The 752-nt window shown below is 55.6% G+C and overlaps 1 non-coding gene across 1 annotated transcript; it reads left to right on the top strand.

Annotated features, from left to right (window-relative positions):
* The first annotated feature begins 467 nt into the window (after positions 1-467).
* TRNAN-GUU lies at positions 468-541 on the top strand. Its single transcript has one exon. It is a non-coding gene; the product is annotated as a tRNA-Asn (tRNA).
* The last annotated feature ends 211 nt before the right edge of the window (positions 542-752 follow it).

A 752-nucleotide genomic window follows, 5' to 3' on the forward strand; every position in this document is an offset into this window, starting at 1 on the left:
CGAAGAAGGCAGCGGAAGCACCTCTCCAGCCACGAAGACATCCCTGCATGGTGGACAAATGCTCTCCTTCCGACCGCTTATATCCTTCCCACCCCCTCCAGCACGCACCTGCGTCCTGGGCAAGAGGAGAAGTGGCGACGAAGGGCGGTCTGGTGAAGGCGGAGAAACGGCAAGTGCCAAGTCAGGCGAGCCCACCGACTTGCAGCTTCCGGTGGAGCCCACTCGCCTCAGGCCGCGGGGACGCTAGCATTTGAGGCGGTGGGGAGCAAATGGGGCGAGACCGTTGGGTTGCCCTTTTGTCTTCAGAATCGCTCAACGCAGGGCTTCACCTGATGAACACGCTGCGTCGACTCCGATCCTGGTTTCCGGTTTTCCAAGGCTTTGGAACTCCTGTTATCTAGCGAATGGCACGTCCAGGAGGTTAGCAGGTACTTACTACCTAAGGAGGTGGGGAGGGCGGGAAACGGGTCTCTGTGGCGCAATCGGTTAGCGCGTTCGGCTGTTAACCGAAAGGTTGGTGGTTCGAGCCCACCCAGGGACGTGTGCCCGACTTTTAACTCAATTCGGCGTCTTTCCTTCTGTTTATCACGTGCAGATTTCTTCACTTAAAATCGAAGTTACTGGATTCTGGGTCCTATCACCTCACATCAGCTAACTCTTAAATAACACCCACCCACCCCACCTCCCCAACATCATTCTCTCAGAATATCAGCTGGCCTTTCATCTTTATAGCCCTAAACAGGAACTCCTCA

This window comes from Mirounga leonina, unplaced genomic scaffold (genome assembly GCF_011800145.1).
Source record: "Mirounga leonina isolate KUSES-001 unplaced genomic scaffold, KU_Mleo_1.0 Mir_493, whole genome shotgun sequence".
Taxonomy (NCBI): Eukaryota; Metazoa; Chordata; class Mammalia; order Carnivora; family Phocidae; genus Mirounga; species Mirounga leonina.